This window comes from Thermobia domestica, chromosome 1 (genome assembly GCF_964235325.1).
Source record: "Thermobia domestica chromosome 1, izTheDome1.hap1.1, whole genome shotgun sequence".
In the NCBI taxonomy this organism is placed as follows: Eukaryota; Metazoa; Arthropoda; class Insecta; order Zygentoma; family Lepismatidae; genus Thermobia; species Thermobia domestica.
The window spans coordinates 171,760,037-171,779,802 of NC_137454.1; the positions used below are offsets into that span (position 1 = coordinate 171,760,037).

The window sequence follows — 19,766 nt, forward strand, 5'->3', positions numbered from 1 at the left end:
TGTAAATTCATTACATAAAAAACAATAGCACTATACAAATAACTGAAAGCACCAATTCCGGTATTGTGTGTGTTTACAATAAAAAGTGATAATGCCAATTACACACTGTATGAGTTACTATTAAAGTGTTCCTACTTCAGATTTTTTAAATTAATGTTTTGCTTTTGTGTGAATATATGGAATACTAGTTTTATGAGTTCGAAGATGGACTTTTATATATAATACATATGAAGAATGCCAAGTACATTTTTTACATTTTTATACAGTGGGCCCTCATTTCAGTTTAGCAGGGTGGGCCCTATGATTGCCAGTCCGCCCCTGCTTACATGAAAGTAAACTATACATTTAGAAACATACATTGTATTTCTGTTACTATTGGCGCATTATAGAATTTATTATCTCTTATATTAATTTGTCTATGAAAATCATAAGAGTTGTTAAAAGCAAGACTTACAAGACTCTTGCAAGCAAGACCAAGAGCAAGACCAAGACTGGGTGTGCAAGACCAAGACCAAGACCAAGACCAAGACCAAGGGTTCCAATGCAAGACCAAGACCAAGACTGGATTTGCTCATCAGTACCAGGTATATAGTAAGGAGTTGTGGAAACGTGCAAGTTGTATTATAACGCAGCCAACACCGGAATTGCATGTACCGAAATCAACCATGTATAAGATTCTCCATAAGCAGTTACATCTTCACACGTACAACACCTTCATATTCAACGTGCAACTTACGCAAGCTTTGGAGCCAAATGACCTTTCTCAGCGTGCTGCATGTGTTACTTCAATGCTGGACTCAATCGAACATTACAATCAGCACCTGCAGTGAAGGATGTTCTTTGATGAAGCTACGTTCTTTGTATCTGGACATATTAATGTTCAAATATGGGGTTCTAAACACCAGCACGTCATTCATGAATATGTTCAAGCCAGCCCATGCATGATATAGTATTCGGTTCAGTTTTCTTTTCTGAGAACACAGTTACAGAGTGGCTTGTCATGATACGCTTCGTGTTTACCTATTCCCTCGGGTGTTGGAGCTACAACCAAACAATCTTCCAATACAATGGAGCACCTTCTCATTGGACTCTAGATATTAATAACCTTTTGAATCGCCGTTTCCCTGGGAGATGAATTGACCGTGATGGATCAATCGCCTGGCCCCGCGCTTCACTGATATCACTACTTGGATTCATTTTCTTTGGGGTGCATCAAGAATCGTGTCTGTGAAATCCTTATTCCAGATCTTACCACACTTCGTACACGGACATATGCAGTTCTCAAAAACATTGATGCTACAATGCTGCAACGTGTATGGATGGAGATTGAATATTGTTTCGACATCCTGGGGGCAACTACAGAGAAAGTACATGTAGAAGTTGTAATTGGCAATAAAAGTTTGAGAGACGTAGAAGACATTGCAAAAAGAAAGTTTCTATCTCATATAGTTTACGAGCTACGTTTCATTATAACGGTAGCAAGACTTTGTGGATGTCCTGCATATACGGTATATGTTTAGTTTCAAGAGTAGGTTATGTTCTTTTAGCAGGAGGTAAATACGTAGGTTAGATTAGATTAAATTAGTTTTGGTTACAGAGTTTTAAGAATTATTAATCATATTTTCTTTCGTTTCAGATTTCCAGGGTGTTCTGACGTAGCTGCAGAAGATGCGATGAATTCCATGTTTTTTTTATTTTTGTACATTCTGAATATTACATAGCCTTTTATTATCGTAGTGATTATACCTTTGAATCAATTAATTAATAATATTCCATTTTATTCGTAAGATTCAAAAATTTAATTTTCTTTTAATTATTTAAAACAATTCATTAATGACAATATATATTATTTACAGAACACGAATGTAAGCAATACCATGAACTTCTCCGTTGATGCTAAAATTACGATACCCAACGGTAAATAATTTATCTTTCATAATTTTAATGATGAATAAATTTTTGTAACCATAATAATATATCCCGTGCATAGTAGTATACATTATAACATACTATAGTAATTCCATGATGAAATGTATTGAACAATTTAGCTAGATATTATCAATTAATTTTACTCAGATATATTGCCTGTATAATTTAGTATTAATGAAGTTAGTTGATAATTAAGCAAATAGTTTAATTAAGACAATTTCAGAATGTTTCTGAATAACCAAAATGCAGTACATGAAGTAATCTGTAGAAAAGCCATTATATAAAATTTAGATATGACGCTGATTTATCAATGGCACAAAGTAAACATTTTCAACTTCAGGAGTCGAAGAGAATTAGCACAGAATTGTTTCTCTCCCAGTCTTTAACGTAAATTACCATGCAACCATAACCTCTGCCGCAATAAACATGCAGGGTAACTGGAAATTCGATGCATTCCTTGCAAGGGGATATTCTACAAGTACTTTCGAACATTTTCACCTATATGAACCAGGGGTCGCAAACCAATACTTTCTGAGTAATTTGCACATGTGTGATTTCTTTAAAATTTGCCGGCTAACGAGAGGTGCGCGAGAAAGTTTCGCCCTGACTCACTTCCGCATAACGTAGACGGATGAAATTTTATATGTGTAATTCCGTATACCTATGTGGGTCATGTGGTACTGTGCAGCTCGTAACTCTGCACAATTGGTGTGTTATAAGTCAAAACTTGAAGTATAGTGTAGTGGAATAAAATCCATTACTGTACCTCAGAAAACAGCGTGACAACATCGCAGAAGTACTTGACCCTAAAGAATGACTGTATGGTTAGGAAGAGGTAGAATGAAGACGGTGTGCGGTCAAGAGAAAAACGCGAACTATGACGTATTTTATACCCAGGGTTGTGCATCTGTCTGGCCAGCATTCGAACAGTCAACGGATGTATTATTTTCCAGGAGGCAGATACCTTTTGTCAGCATTCTACTCTCTGTATTTTTCACAAGCTACAGTGCTACAGTGCTAAATGTGTTATTTTGTTATGGCTTTCCATGGTTAACATTTTTAGCCTCTAGAAAGCTTTGGTATGGCAATGGTCGTACTTTTGTTTCGAGTGATTTAAGCCAGGTATTCTATTGCTATTTCTTTCTTTATGTATTTGTGTGTTTATGCAAGAGAATGACTCAAGGAGTGGTTCGAACCTCCAACTCCGGGGTCACATCGGTCTTTTAGGTGGGTCTGGAATTTGGGAAGGAACTGGCCCTGTCCCTCTAGAAGCTACCATTCCTACTTTCGCCTAGTGGAAGTGAAGAAAACCAAGGAAAACCTAGTCAAACCAATGACAGTGTGCCGACGTACCATCACCAAAGGAAGTCTGTGTTCAACTCTGAGCAACCAAAGTGATGATCATTTTATTTGGGATTAGCATGGAATATTACTACTTGCTTTCCACAATTACCAGGATTACCAGGATGTCTCACTGCTGCGTGATTTGCGAGATTCTGTGAAATCCCAGTGTGGCATGCTGATAAAAGATATCCGCCTCCTGGAAAATAACGCACCTGTTCACTGTTCGAATGTTGGTCACACATATGCACGACCCTCGGTATGAAATACGTCATAGTTCGCGTTTTTCTCTTGACAACACACCATCTTCATACCACCTCTTCCCAACTATGCAGTCATTCCCTAGATGCAAGTACTTCTGCGATGTTGTTACGCTGCTTTCTGAGGTGCAGTAATGGATTTGGACCACTACACCTTATTATGCGTTCCGACCTATAACACAGCAACGGTACAGAGTTACAAGCTGCAAAATACCACATGAACTACATGTATATCTATGTAGATATACAGAATTACACATGTAAAATTTCATCGGTCTACGATATGCGGAAGTGGGTCAGAGTGAAACTTTCTCACGCACTTCTCGCTAGCCGGCAAATTTCAGAGAAATCATACTTGTGCAAATTACTTAGGAACTATTGATTTGCAAAGCCTGATTCATATAGGTGAAAATGTTCGAAAGTACTTGTAGAATATCCTTTTGCAAGGGATGCATCGAATTACCAGTCACTCTGTATATTCAAAATTATAAACCTAATTTACCTTAAAATGAGCCTCGCATGCGCTGCATAAAGTTTACGAAGTGGTAGCACGTAACACAGAAATAAGTGCAGCATAGAGTGATTTAGTTTAAGAGATTGGCTCGAGAAATTTTAGTGCAGTGGCTCAGACCTTTTATCTTATAGTGCCTACACAGACTTTTAAAAAGTAGAGATTGCGTGGCGAAACTCTCCAAAGAAATAAACGAAGTTTCACTTCGTATGAAATAACCTGCTATAATATGTGGATTTTCTTTTGTACATAAGTCTCTCTACTGTTTTATCTAGTTTTCGTAGTGTTTCTATAAACATACAAACAACAAAGAGAAAAATTTAACTTGTAACATGTCTTTATGTGTGTTTGCATAGATAGATAATAAAAAGGAAGACAAACAGAAAGCAATGAGAACGTATTGTTTGGGCTTCCTTTTAAGTTTTCTATTGAAAAACAAAGAAAGAAAGCAGAAAGAGGTGAAATGAACGAAGAATAAATTGAGGACAAAACAAGATCAGTGGCGGCAGGTGGAGGTAAGCAAAAAAGAGAGAACGGTTGGAGGGAAGTATCGTTAGGAACTCCTTGGAGACATTGAAAACCACTTCGAAAGGAGAAGTCACGGCGGGTAATATTTTCCCATTATTCACTTGATTTTCTTTCTTTTTCTTCAATTTTTTGTGCTTCTTGCTTACGACGACGAACCCCGAAATTTTGGTTGTCGTTTGCTCTATATGAGGATATTGTTGAAGGAGGGTAGACAGACATAGGATAAGAAAGGAAGAACTTCATAATGGGACTTGCAAATATCTTCCATTTACGTTTCTTTTCTCTTTTTTTCTGATTTTCTCTACTTATTATTTTTATCTTCTTTTTCTTCCGAGCTTCTTCTCTTTCCTTGTTCATTTGTGTCTCATATTTCTTCTTCTTATCCTTCCACTTCTCCTACCCTGTTTTGACATATTTTCTCCCTCTCATCTTCTTCTTCTAGCCTTTATAAATAAAGTTACGGTAACGTAAAATGTAAAATAATTCGATCACTAAAGTGTGGATGATGTGTTTCAACGTTCTGGAATGAAGATTTTTCTCTCTCTTGCCCAACTCCTCCGTCACACAGCATTCACTATCTATATGGGCTTCTGATAATAGAAATGTGTAGGGTGGCAACAGGCTTCTCTTCTTTCTTAGTGTTGCTAGCTGTGAACTAAAGGAGATAATGTGTCTTCAAGGCAACGATAGTTAATCGAAACTGTAACACACATTAGTAATAATGGATGTTTGATTTGGTCAGATTTTACTTATTTAAGTTGTACAAGTTCCCAAGCTAGAACGAGCAGCATTCGAAAATAAAGGAAATGAGTAATTACGAAAACAAATACAGTTTTTTAATTTCCTACTTCTGTGATATAATAGAAGAAATCATCCCCTATTATATTTACATCAGTAGCGTAATAGGGAATGATACAAGAACAATAGAAAGAAATAAGAAGGTATTATTAAACGTTTTTAGGGACGTGGCTTTAGAAGTAAGTGCAGAGGAAACTAAAATACATGAAAGTTCGTCAGGATCCTGATACTGCAAATTATGGATGCGTTAAAATATCGAATAATATATTCAACAAAGTGGATACTTTCAAATGTGTAGGATCAATATTAACAGAGCAAACTCATATTAACTAATAAATGAAATGCTGACTAAAAGCAGGGAGTTCGTGTTATTATTCAGTTTAAGATCTTTTGTCGTTGCAAATTTTGTCGAGGCATTTGAAGCTTAAAATAGGTACAGTAATACTTACCTTCAACGGATCATTTATTAAACGGAAAGCTGTCTTAAACGGAAATATTTCATGAACTCATGAATTTTGGAGTGCAAAACGTGTAAAAGTCCCTTCATTAAGCGGAAATTGTGTTATGCGGACAACAGAAAGCAAAATAAACCTTTAACGGAAAATTATGAGTTCCAGACTACAGCGTTTAGAAAATCTTTAGACATTCTGTGAGAGGGTATTATTGGCATCTTGATACATAACACTGTCTGCGATAAAGTCTTCGTTATTTGTTAAATCTTTTTGAACAGTGTTGACCTTTCCCAACCACTACTCATATTCACCCCCCAAAATTTGTCCTTAATCCCCCTACTTTAATCAAGAATCATACGGAAAGTCGGAAAGAAAACGAGGTAGAAGAATACGGTACCGAGTTCGAAAAAGAGTGTAGAATAAGGACGTATCATGATGCTCTAGAAGTTTAAAGGAACTGGAACAATTTGCCTTACGGAAAAATTACTCTGATTTATTTAGTGTAGTTTCTCCGGCTAAATTTTGTGCGGAAAGTCGAGCAATTAAGCAGTATTGTATGCAAAAAACCTTGCTTGACTACTGAAAAAAAAAAACAAAAAAAAATGTGCAAAGCATATTGTATTAATTTTACTTTGTGCGTGTAAAGAAAATGAAATGAAATTTTTGAGTTCTACGTCCCGCGGTTATGCCGGTTAGGCTAAAGGAGACGGTGATGACGAATAATGAATGAAATGGTGGAATGAAGAAAGTGGGAGGAAACGGGAGAATCCAGAGAAAACCCACGCACACGGTGTTTGTCCACCACAAAGCTCACTTGGCGGGAGCAGGGTTTGAACCCGAGACCCCTAGCGCCGGAGGTGAACGCTCTACCACTGAGCCACCGCGGCCCCCTACTTTGTGTGTGTGTGTGTGTGTGTGTGTGTGTGTGTGTGTGTGTGTGTGTGTGTTTAACTCGTAGAAGAAATAAGTACTGTAATTGAACAAAGTACGTGCAGCAATATATTTTCTCAGTATGTCGGTTTTAAACGGTTTTTTTTTTTTTTTTTTTTTTTTTTTAAGGCAAGGTCTGCCTTTATTAAGCGGAAACCTCACTTTAACGGAAATTTTTGCAAGTCCCGCTCGATTCCGCTAAAGCAAGTTTCACTTTATATAAAACGATAATCATGCCTCTTGTCCTGTTTGGTTGTGAAACATGGTAGCTCACTCTGCGGGAAGAACGCAGACTGAAAGTATTTGAGAACAAGATCCTGAGACGAATATTTAGACCCAAGAAGAACGGGAGTGAATAATGGTGGGAACTTAATAACAAGGAACTGCATAATTTATACCTCTTTCTTAACATTTTTAGACGCATCAAGTCTTGGAGGCTCAGATGGGCAGGTCATGTAGCCACTGTAGAAGAAAGTAGGAACGCTTTCAAAGTTTTGACTGGAAATCCAATCGGAAAATGTACATTAGGAAGACCGGGGCGTAAATGAGAGGACACTATTAAGATGGATCTCGCAGAAATAGGAATACAAAGTAGAAACTGGACTCGATCCCTTGGCTAAGGGTAGAATACTAGTTTTTTAACCCCTTACCGCATGCCGTGCCATATATGGCATATTCCCTTTTTTCACTTTAGCTTTTGTGTGATTTATCAAAGGCGCCAAATGACTGTTTCGTCTGCTGTGTGAGATATTGACGTGTATGAAATAGAGATTTCGGTGTTATCTGGCATGATCTTTGTGAGTTGTATTAGGCGGTTAAACGTTGACGTGTAGTTTTAGTGAAGCAGTGTTTTTTTGTCAGTGAAAATAATTTTTTGGCGAAACATTGTGCGCACTTTTCCCAGAGAACTGAGAGTATAGTATAGATATAGTAGCCCTATAGTATAGTATAGATATTACTGCATGAAGTGATATATATGACAAGATCCATTCCCTGCATACTTCTAGGAAAGTTTACCTCACTGCATAGTGTGCATATATGGCACGTACTTATTTCTCGTCGGAATTAAGTGAAAAATCTAAAATTCAAACTTTAATTCATTTTTCAAGTTCCCATATGAGGATTTCCAATACTGATTTTTTTTTCGCTAAAAGAAAAGAATCATGCAGAAACGGGTTAATTAGGAGTAGTAACTGACCAACATGAGGTGCCTATCGGAATTTTGTTTTATAGGAAATAAATCTGTCACTTCACTTGCACAAATTCAATATTCTCGTAGAAGTTAAAGGAAACACTTAAATCGCAGTAAAATACAGACAAATTAGTTCCTTTACTCAATAATATCAATAAAATAGTATAAATTTACCTGTTTCCAAATGGATAAGTCATTCAGCTACTCGTCTCGACTATAGGAAAAGGTATTTATTGATAGCAAAATCCATTTCAGCAAGTGGAATAACGATTTTGCCTATTCTTTTCTATGAAATGAAATAAAGATTTATTGTCGAATAACAGAAAAATTATTTTTAGCACCATCTCAATAAATTATGTAATGGGTGATTTGGGAACACTCATTTTGAAGAGAAAGATTTCAATTTTGCGTACTGATTTCTATGGGTTTGGATGAATTTATCAGTTTCAAATGAGAAGTCGATTTATATAGGTTTTACTTGAGGGAAAATATTTTAAGGCCTAATTTGGAAATTATTTTTTGGGTCTAACAATTGTAAATAATTGCGTGAATTTTCCGTTTTATTTATTTATTTGCCATTAACACAACAGGCATAAGCCCAATTATAGTGTTGGTGCATTACATAATACATTTACAATAGTTTTCTTAAACATAGAGTTCATATTGTAGATGTCAATTTCTTTGTGTTTGATACATATTTTTTATAAGTAGAACACATTCTCCAAATTGGTGATTTCAATAATAAGTTAGTCCTTGCTTTTTTGCAATAAAACAGACCAGAGTTATTAGCACGAGTTTTAAGTGTCGGGACATGAAAATTTAATGTTGATATGAGGTCCGTACAATTAAAATTCGTTTTGTGCTATTTTATGGAGAAAAATCATATCTATCACATTTCGCCTTTGTTCAAGTGTAGGGATACAGAAGTTGTCTATTAATGTTAGATAATTTTCATAATATGGATAGATTCCAGCTGTCTTGTACTGTACGTCAAGTATTTGATAAATTTAGATTGGATCACAGCAGCATATTCCAGTTTTGATCGGACATAGGTATAATACATTTTTGTTAGTGTAGTACTATTGTTAAATTCCTTTCCAGTTCTAATTATGAACCCTAACATCTTGAGAGATTCATTAACTATGTTCTTTATATGGTTATTAAGTGTTAGTTTCGTATCAAATATAACTCCAAGATCTTTGACTGAATTTAATCTATTTAGTAAGATCTGATTCATTGAGTAATCAAACCCTATTTGACTTTTGTTTCTGGTAAACGATAAAATGTTATATTTGTGTAGTAAGTTTAAGCAAAATTATCTTGGTGAGCATTCGCATTGGTGGCTAACGATGCTATTTACCCATTTCTCTGTACTTTTGATAGTGCAAAATAAGAATTTATTAGTTCTTGACTTGGAGAAAGCCACCTAAGCAAAGCCTTTTGAAAATTCATTACAGATTGAGGTTGAGGGCTAATTACTTTGGCTGATAATTTTCATTAAATGGAGTAAACTTACAGTTTTCGTACTCAAGAATATGATTTAACTTTCTGGTCTTCGACACAAAAAGGAAGGAAAAAGGAACGTCTATTACGTAGTTCAGGAATTAAGGTGTTATTAGAGCTCGCGTTAATGAGATTAAAGCTATTATAATGCATATCATTCAAATATTTTCCACTAATCTTATGGGTTTTCCCTCTGGTCTAATGGACTACTGCTCGTGACTTAGTGCATGAAGTCGCGAGTTCGATTCCCGATGGAAGAGCAGAGAACGCATCGCAAAGGTTCAGATCACACTAAATTTTATGTTCTGTTCTATATAGCTTCACTGCTAACAAATGACTCTTTACCAATAAATGAAAATTAATTGATATTGGGTTCCCTACTATGAACAATGGACACTTCTGCTAGTATCAAAACATCACAACTTATCTTTATAGCACTTACAAACTGTTATAATCTTAAGTAACCACAATTTCCAGCTAATTGTTAAGCACTAATTATATAAGATAGTTGTAACGATTACGCTTTAGTGACAAATAACTTCCAGGAAAGAAAGAATTTAAAGTCTAGTTTTAAAATCTCTAAATAGAAAAACATCAAGTTGTGTCGTCAATGAGTTTTTCACATTAAAAGAACGTTTTGAGCTATTATCTAGCCTTACAAACTACAAACAAAAACTAATACTAACACAGTGACCCCGCGTAGCGTAGTCGCTAACCCTCTCGCCTTCGGGGTTCGATTAACGGTGGGGGTACTCGGTCGAAAAGTGTAAAAAGCTTTTTCAGGCCAGCCACCTTGAATGAGATTTTCCTGGTTTTTCCTCATGCACACGAGGCAAATGCCGGGGTAGTACCTAACTTATAGGTCCCAGGCCGCTTCCTTCCTTCCCCAATCTTTTCTTCCTTTCCTTTCCCCGGATAGTGTGCTCGCCGAGGGACGTCATCCCTCAAATGTGACGGGCTAAATGGCCTTAGATGCCGAAGGCCCAGAAATCTAAATCCTGAATCCTAATACTAACACGTGTCCAAAAAAAAACTAAATATTAAAAAAGTTTATTTAAAACTCAATTTAATGTTGTTTCCCTACATTGAGATAATGATTGCTTCCTCTCACCCGTGTTCAGCTCTTGTTAAATTCGGAACACTTTCGGACAATGATTTTTTTTATATAATTTCAAATGTAATTTAATGCATCGAGCGAAGTCGATGATGAAGTACCTTCCAGTAGGAGTGTGTACAAGTGGTTTTCCGAATTCTAGCGTAGTAGTCGCACATTTCTTAGTGACATACCGTGAGATTTAGTCATCCTTAAATATTGATATATGACTTTGTATGATCACCTGAACATACGTTTCAAGCCGTTGGATCCCACACAATTTGACAGAAGCTCAAAAACAGGCTCGTGTCAATTGGTGTACAGAAATGCTTTTTTAAAAATAAATCAGTCAAGATAGTTGAGTTTGGAATAGTACATCGTTACAGAGGACGAAATATGAATCTATTCATGTGAACCCGAAACTAAACAGCGATCCATTCTTTGAATGTTTTAAAGTCAGCTGAAGCCAACAAAATTTGTTCGTTCTAGGAGTGGAAATACTAAATGGTGTAAAACAATTTGTTTGCAAGAGGTCGTCAATGAATTACTTAAGACAAATCCAAATTGTTGCATCATTCTTCACAGCAACAACTCCAGTTCCCACTCAGCATACCAAACTGTTGATTTTTCTGCCCAGTAAAAATTTCGAATTAATGACCAAGTGTCCCTACTCACCTGATTTATCGCCTAATGACTTCCTTTTGTTCCCACACGTGAAAAACAAGATGTGTGGTGAGTGATTTGTGTCGCCTAAACTCATTCCGAACAGCTGTTTCTGAGGTAGCAGCCTCAGAGTGGAAAAAACGCTTTCAAAATTGGTCTGAACGTATGTAAAAGTATATCGATCTTAAAGATGAATATTCTGGAAAATAAAATAGTGATTTCCAGAATTTCATATGTCTTTTCCCATAGTGATTGCTGATTTTTTTCCAGTAGCTTTCGTAACAGTATCCCTTAAAATATTCAACCATTAAATATCCTATGCTTGCACAGGAACTCTGAAACTGAACCCTCACTCCCCCCCCCCCCCAGAAAAAAAAACAATCATGCCACAAAAGTATGTTGGATATTTCACTTTAACCCTTTCACTACATTTTTTTCAGAACGCACGACATTAGTACGTGGTTGCTTAGAATAAGGATTTTATCAAAAGTAAAATACGAAAAAAGAAAATCCAGCACTTATTTTTTGTAGAGTTGGACATATCGTCGGTAAAGGCACGTACAAGCGTATCTGCATGTTTTTAATTTTATAGGAAAGCGATTTAAAACTCTTCGTATAACGTTATACCTTACTACTCATTTCATTTTCAACACAGTGTAGCGAAAGCTTGTACCAAGAAAGCTTTGACCTTAGTATTTCTGAATATAGTATTTTAATCACGTTATACGTTTGACGGGAAAATGTGCCTCAATCACTTACGCCGTTCCGCCGCTTTGTTTCTAAAGAAAAAGTTTAAGTTACGTCCTTGAGAAATTAAAAATAAGATACAGCAATAGTGTTAAGCGTTCAAGAATACACTGATGACCAGGAATGAAATCGAGCCGGGGTGCGCTTAGGCGATGCCGTAGTACTTTTCTTACTGCCAGGGCAGCGACCCAGTACATTTTCAGGTAATGAGTACCATTCTGAACATTTCTTTGCAAGAAAATTAGGGTTTTCATGTTCAGCGGTTTGAACTCAGGAAGTATGAAAATGCAACAGTGTGTGTGTATGGCCATTATTATTATTATTATTATTATTATTATTATTATTATTATTATTATTATTATTATTATTATTATTATTATTATTATTATTATTATTATTATTGATTTGTCAAAAGCTTTCGACTCTATAGAACATGGACTTCTAGTTCGTAAATTATCCAATGTTGGTCTATCTTCTCACAAGTAAACCTTACGTTTCGGTGAATCGAGTTGCTGACTGAGACACATATGACAAAGTAGTACTAAATGTGGTCAGTATTTCAGTGAAGTTATAAGTGCGAAGCTCCAGGGGTTTAGGAGATACAGCTACCAGAACATCACATAGAAGTACAGAATAGTCTTCATACAGTTGAAGGTAAAAGCTCTGTAATACGCCTTGTAACGACAAAAGGTGAATAAAAAATATATGGGTACATATTAGGACTAGGGGGAAGTCATATAGTAAGGGTATCATTGACGGCGGCCATCTTGAAATCCGCCATTTTGAATTAAGGTTAAGTTTTTAAAATAGGAATAGGGTCATGTGATACATGATTTAAGGAGCAAATTTAATCAGAAAAACAATGGTGACGTTAATTTTGAGTTACGCGCAATTGGTAAAAAGTTACAGGGAAATTAAATATTGTTGCAGCATATATATTAGATCTTTACCCCACCTTGTAAATTTTGTGTTAATGATAATAATTAAATAAAAAGCAGGTGGATAAATATTAGGTCTGTTGTAAGAGTTGCCTTGATGGCGGCCATGTTCAAATCCGCCATTTTGAATCAGACAAAAGTTTTAAACAAAACGCATAACATTGACACCGTATTAATAGCAAATTTTACCATAATTCCAACGGTATAACCATTTTTGCTTTATCATTAACCAGCACAAAATTAAATGGATCGCTCCTTACGACTACTGCTTTGACGGAATTCTTAACGACAAATGTGTCAAGTGTAACTCGATTGCCTTTGTCAGGTGTGCTCACTGTGAGCAGAGCATTTGTGCAAGTCATGCACTCTTTTCTGAACTACATATTGATTGTACTAATTGAGGATTTTTCTGGAAGAAAGACCCAAGTTCAATTATGACTCAATTCCACTTTGGTCATTTTTCCTTAAATTAGCAACTTGCTTATGCGATAAAATGCCGGATAATGATAAAGCAAAAATTGTTATACCGTTGGATTTATGGTAAAATTTGCTATTAATAAAGTGTCAATGTTATGCGTTTTGTTTAAAACTTTTGTCTGATTCAAAATGGCGGATTTGAACATGGCCGCCATCAAGGTAACTCTTACAACAGACCTAATATTTATCCACCTGCTTTTTATTTAATTATTATCATTAATACAAAATTTACAAGGTGGGGTAAAGGACTAATACATATGCTGCGACAATATTTAATTTCCCTGTAACTTTTTACCAACTGCGCATAAATCAAAATTAACGTCACCATTGTTCTTCTGATTAAATTTGCGCCTTAAATCATGTATCACATGACCCTATTCCTATTTTAAAAACTTAACCTTAATTCAAAATGGCGGATTTCAGGATGGCCGCCGTCAATGATACCCTTACTATATGACTTCCCCCTAGTCCTAATATGTACCCATATATTTTTTATTCACCTTTTGTCGTTACAAGAGGTCTTACAGAGTTTTTATTTCCAACTGTATGAAGACTATTCTGTACTTCCATGTGATGCTCTGGTAGCTGTATCTCCTAAACCCCTGGAGCTTCGCACCTACAACTTCACTGAAATACTGACCACAATTAGTACTACTTTCTCATATGTGTCTCAGTCAGCAACTCGATTCACCCAAACGTAAGGTTTACTTGTCAGTATATTCAATGGATCCAAAGTTACTTATCAAACAGAGAATATAGAGTGAAAATTGGTCATGTAACTTCCAGTAGTGGCTGTATAAAGAATGGTATATTTCAGAGATCTCCTTTAGGACCACTTCTTTTTTCATTATTTATTAATGACCTGACGGAAAAGGTTAAATTCTCAAATATATTGTTATATGCTGATGATTTGAAGTTATTTAGAATAGTGAATAGCGAATACGATAACTACTTACTCCAAAAAGACTTGGATAGTATTAGTATATGGTGTAAAAATAATCTACTGAAAATAAACTGTAATAAAACTTTATTTCATATACCAATAAGACGCAATACTATGTTAGCAAATATGTCATAGATGGAACATCCCTGCATAAAGTTGAAAAGATTAAAGATTTAGGCATAACATTTGACATGAATATGAAATTCAACTATCATAATAATGACATAGTACATAAAACACGAAAGACTATAGGGTTTGTATTTAGACAGTGGCCTGAGTTTAAAAATGCAAACACATATGTCTATCTATTTAAGGTACTTGTAAGACCCAGATTAGAATTTAGTGCAATTATATGGAATAATATATCCACAACATTATGTAGCAAAATTGAATCGGTTCAAAAATGTTTCATTAGGCTATTGCGTAGAAATAAGAAAAAAGATTACTACTCTCATAGTTATGATTACTGGAACGAATACTGGGGGTTGCAAGAATTACATGTAAGAAGAAAAATGATAGAGAAAAACTTTATTCAGAAAATTTTAGATAATAGATATAGTAGAGAATACTGCCTACATAATATAGGTATAAGGGTACCAACATATAATCTTAGAAAAGCATCGGAAATGGTTCCCATAAATAAAAATTCTATAATCTTAAGAAAACTGACAAGTTCTTTTAATATATTATCGGGATTAGGTATGTATATTTTATATAGTATATCTGTATGTTTGACGGTATCCTTGTTTTAAGGACAATTTGAAGAAAATTGACTAACTATTTTAATGAATAAATGAAGTAATTATGTTTATCCAGACAAGATACAAGTCATAAAATTATGTATATATTATAAGATAGACAATGACCTCCTATCGTCGAAACAAATGTATTGTTAATATTAAAAGAAATGAAAGATGTGTGTTATAACCCTTAGTTCTATGACTAAGTGCTGTATTTTTGCTATCTGGTTATTCTGACTAAAATAAATATATTATTATTATTATTATTATTATTATTATTAGTAGTAGTAGTAGTAGTAGTAGTAGTAGTAGTAGTAGTAGTAGTAGTAGTAGTAGTAGTAGTAGTAGTAGTAGTAGTAGTAGTATGAACAACAACAACAAGAATAAGAATACACTCGGTTATGCACCCCGGTACTTTCGTAATCACCACTGCCGTACATCACTGCTGATGGCATTCCAATGTGCTTATAATTGTGGCCAAGAAGTAGTAATGACCCTGGTGTGCGTAGATGTGCTGTTTCTTTTGAAAAGAACAAATTAAATTATCAGTAAGAATGTTTTCCTCTTGCACGTTCTATTTTAAACAAAGAATTTTGTACTATTATACTCGTAATCTTGAACTCAGTGAGAATATATAAATTTAGCAATTAGTGTTACAAAATAAGAATACTGTATAACAAAATAAGAATCCTACAGAAAACAAATTTTGTTTTTAATGCAACTTAAAGTAATCCTGCACATCCAATTGCTAATAATACGAAGTGCAATACGGTGTCCCTATTTTTTGGAACATTAAAATCATATTTTTATTAAATATCCAGCAAAACAAGAAACTGTTTTATATTCATCATACTCTTATTCACCAAATTAAATGTTATAGGAAATAATGATCATAGCATGAACTTACTTCACGTCAGACATATCATAGGTTTTTAAGAATAGAAAAGTAAAATCTCTAACACTCTCCTATTCCACATAGTGTAAATGAACCTTATTGAGTGTAAGAGATAATGCCATCTTTTTCTCAAAATGAACTTTGGTTATGATCTGCTGTTATTATTCTCAACGCCTCACTAAATTCTTGGACTTGAGCAACACGTTGCAAAGCACGACTGAAGAAAGGCCACGAGAAAATTATCTTATCGCTTTAATAATATAATATGTGATGTGTGTTCGGCTTTCTTTTCTTCTTCTTCTTTTCGTTTCATTTCTTTTGTTTTGTTTTCTTTTCATTCTTGGAAGAGATATGCCAGTTCACTCATTCACAAATAGAAATCACAAAGAAACTAATCAACGGGCGAATACCTATATGTTAGTTAAACCTCATCGCAGATGTTTTTAGACGCTTAATTTCAAGATAGGCCTTTTACAGACAGTTCATATCACCATCATATAAAGAATTCAGCTCTGAAAGCTTTATAGTTGATAGAGTAGGTTAAATAAGCATGCATGGTGCTCTCATAACTCGTATTCACAATTTTGCGAGTTACGCCCCTACGTGCCTTTACCGACGACATGTGTTCCATAGGTGTTTTAGCGTGGAGCATATATATCTCAGTGGTAATGAAATAAATGAACATCCTTGGCATAAAAATATTCGCAACATGATTATTACTGAAGACTACAGGGGGAAAAGGAGGCAAATCAGTTTTTATAACTTTACACAATTGCCGTGTTTTCCACTGACTTACCTGCTTCTTCCCTTGTAGGCGAAATCTTTAGCATTAAATTTCTTCGTGACTAACCTTCTTCATACTGTGGGGTTTAGTCCATGCAAACTACACCTCTCAGGTTACATTATTCTGCTGTTAACTCATTTTCGATCATTTCTTAACTTACCTCCTTTTTCCCCTGTGATCTTTAATTACAGAAGTTTGGCAAGTTGTTAACCCAGTGATAATCACTTCATCATTATATTCAAAAAGAAATGGTCTTGCAAATGAGGCATTTCTTGAACTGAAATTATTTCTCCAACAGGTGATACGGTGTGAAACAAGTTTTGCCACTGGTTACATTAGATCATTAACGTACCATTGGTTGTACTAGAAACTATGGTTGGACACATATGTCCCAATGTTAGCAAAAGTATTAAGTTCATAAATGCATTATTATTATTATTATTATTATTATTATTATTATTATTATTATTATTATTATTATTATTATTATTATTATTATTATTATTATTATTATTATTATTATTACAAAGTACGATATAATGCTATGATGAAAACTTATATGTAGAAGTTTGCAACACTATTTCCACCCTCCGTTTCATCCCTTATACTACAAAAATGCATTTTCTTGGTATGAATTGGCGTATCGACGCTGTCAAATACCTACACGTTTTACACAAAAATACCGCAGTAGTTGCTGAGTGAGAAGTGAGAGGGATGGGAGAGAAAGAGCAGTAGATGAAAACGGCAGACCGAAGATTATAGGATAAAGAAGAAAAAGAAGAAGGGATGCAGATAAATATTGATTCAGAACGAGGAAATATGAACAAAAAGAAAGAAAGAAGGTGTAAAGAAGGAGAAGGTGGTATATATAAGAAGAATAAGTAAGCCATAGAGGTGATGGTTACGCTATATTTTATATATATAGGACTCTTACTACACTACCTTTGTACCCCCTGTTAAAGAAGCAACCTCAATTCTCTTTAACATAGATCCCCCCTTTTCTCTCTCAATATACCCCCACTGTACTACCACCTCACTCTCTCCCCCTGTCCCTCCGCAAAGTTTTGTCCTGTACGACACCCACCCATTTTCCTCCTCCTCGTGCCTCATTTCTACCTACCCCCCCAACCCCAACCCCGTAACATCCTCTTCACTAACACTCTTTTTTTTTTTTTTAAGGGAAAAACACAGAGAATGGTATGGTGATGGATCGCCGAGTAGAACAGGGATTTTGGAAATCTCAACAGGAACCTGCACTTGGTTTTCCAGCAATGATTATTCTCCAACGAACACAGGTCCCTTATTTTGTCAAAGCGAACGAAAAAGGGAAACAAGACCAAAAGAGTGAGAGAGGAAAGAGAAAAACACAACTAACCCCAGCCCCAAATAAAAAGGAAACAGAGGAAAATCGTTTACGGTCGTCTTAACTGTTGTTAGACTTAGTAAAATGAGAGCTGCTACAATACCTTGTTGCTCACACGCATACACACACACACACACTTAGATACACCTAAACACATATATATTTCAAAGCAAATACAATTGTAATGTATGCTCATTTACTGAGTTATACGCTTTTATGTTCATCATTGTATGGTTTCTTGCTGTTTATATACTATATAAACTAAGTACGTTTCTGATGGTAAGTGAGACTGTTTAGACTAGGTAATGGAGGTCAGTAGGTAAATAAGACAGTATAGTATTTTATTTTCTTTCATAATCTGATTACTTTGCACAATATTAATTTATACAGATAGATGCATAGATGGTAGAAGAAACTATAGCTGGTTACTGCTCAATTATAGTGTTTAGGTAGTATAACATAATTATGATAGAAAATTGATATGTAAAATAGCATAGCATATCATATCACATCAAAACATATATTTTTCTAGTGCTGAGAACAGAAATCATAGATACTTATCACAATTTCAGGTTCCAAGAGAAGAAATGGAACCTACTCTTGAAACGTTTGAATCAACTTTAAAAACCTATCTCTATCGTACCTGGTCTATGGACGGGGTGTAGCCATGGGGGCAAATGAGCCCCCCAAAATGATTTTTTGACTCCTAAATGGGGTTCGTCTGTTATATGGTAGTTAAATTTGTTCCTTATTTACATAAATGAAGAATGTTTATAATAGAACGTAAAAGAAAACTATTATTTTTAAAAATTAATTTAAAACCACGTCAGCACGTTACAACAATTATAACTAAAATTAAAATCATTCATTTTGTTACTCTAATTTGATTAACTATGTACACAGTTTCGAATTTATTACTATTCTATTGCATAATAGTGTCTAAGTTAGATCTTATCTTTTCTTCGAGTTATTTCTGGTTTTTTCACCATTTATACCCATATATCGTAAACACAAAGCAAAAAAAAAATGAACCTCCATAATCAATTTTGGTTTCGTGATTAATAGTTTATTAATAGGCCTGTATTTCCTATAGCCTGTCATTCTAATTGCACATTATCAAGACTCATGTTTCAATAAGGTAACATACTGAATAATAATAATAATAATAATAATAATAATAATAATAATAATAATAATAATAATAATAATAATAATAAGAAGAAGAAGAAGAAGAAGAAGAAGAAGAATGTATGTAGGGTCTATGTATATGTATGTACGTGGTACAATATGTACTGTATTTAAGTATGATGAGCTATTAATGCTTTCATATTTTGAAAGAAGACTATTTAAAAATAAAACGCCCTTAGAACAATGTGCTGGCCACACAGCTATCTATGGAGATCTAATATTGAAACTGAATGTTGTAAAAATAGAGATGGAATCTCCTCTTGTAATATTTAATCAAATTTGGAAACCATTCCTGACTCCATTATAGCTTTTTTTTTCCTAATGAGATTCAAAACTAAAACCGGAAGTGATTATATCTACAATTTCCGGTTTCGTTCTAGTGATAAATGTGGAGATGAAATGTACTCCTCAGACTATGAGTATGCTTCAAGTAACTATTCAATATCACTTATTGTTTCTACTATTCTATCGAAATCCAATATCTGAGTAAC

At 34.7% G+C, this 19,766-nt stretch overlaps 1 long non-coding RNA gene across 1 annotated transcript; it reads left to right on the forward strand.

Moving 5' to 3' along the window:
* Window positions 1-1,857: 1,857 nt before the first annotated feature.
* LOC145672607 (uncharacterized) lies at window positions 1,858-18,151 on the forward strand. The gene is made up of 2 exons (XR_014128628.1): window positions 1,858-1,917; window positions 17,904-18,151. It is a non-coding gene; the product is annotated as an uncharacterized LOC145672607 (long non-coding RNA).
* Window positions 18,152-19,766: the final 1,615 nt, after the last annotated feature.